At 34.2% G+C, this 336-nt stretch overlaps 1 non-coding gene across 1 annotated transcript; it reads right to left on the bottom strand.

Moving 5' to 3' along the window:
* Positions 1–255: 255 nt before the first annotated feature.
* Positions 256–336, bottom strand: TRNAL-AAG (transfer RNA leucine (anticodon AAG)). The gene has a single exon. It is a non-coding gene; the product is annotated as a tRNA-Leu (tRNA).

The raw sequence follows: 336 nt of genomic DNA, 5'->3' as shown, positions 1-336 counted from the left end.
TGCTCCGTCGAAACCAATTTAACTATGCCCTAGGGGCTCCTTCGTTGTGCGACCTAACTTACATAGTTGAATGCCGGCTAAGTGGCACTTAAAACGGCTTTGATCTTCTTTATTTTTTTCAAAATTTTTTTAAAAGTATTTCTAATTATTCATGTAGTTAAATAAATATCATTTTTCAAAAAGTATTAAAATAGTACTCTAAAATACTCTTTTCTTTTATTAACTTGGGTCAAAAATTAAATTAAAAAAAAAACATGTTGAGAGTGGGATTTGAACCCACGCCCTTTCGGACCAGAACCTTAATCTGGCGCCTTAGACCAACTCGGCCATCTCAAC

Source organism: Curcuma longa, chromosome 7 (genome assembly GCF_044706935.1).
Source record: "Curcuma longa cultivar G26 ecotype Majalengka, Jawa Barat chromosome 7, ITB_CL_G26_1.1, whole genome shotgun sequence".
NCBI lineage: Eukaryota > Viridiplantae > Streptophyta > Magnoliopsida > Zingiberales > Zingiberaceae > Curcuma > Curcuma longa.
The sequence above is the reverse complement of the archived record's forward strand: the minus strand, read 5'-3'. Positions and strand labels throughout refer to the sequence as shown.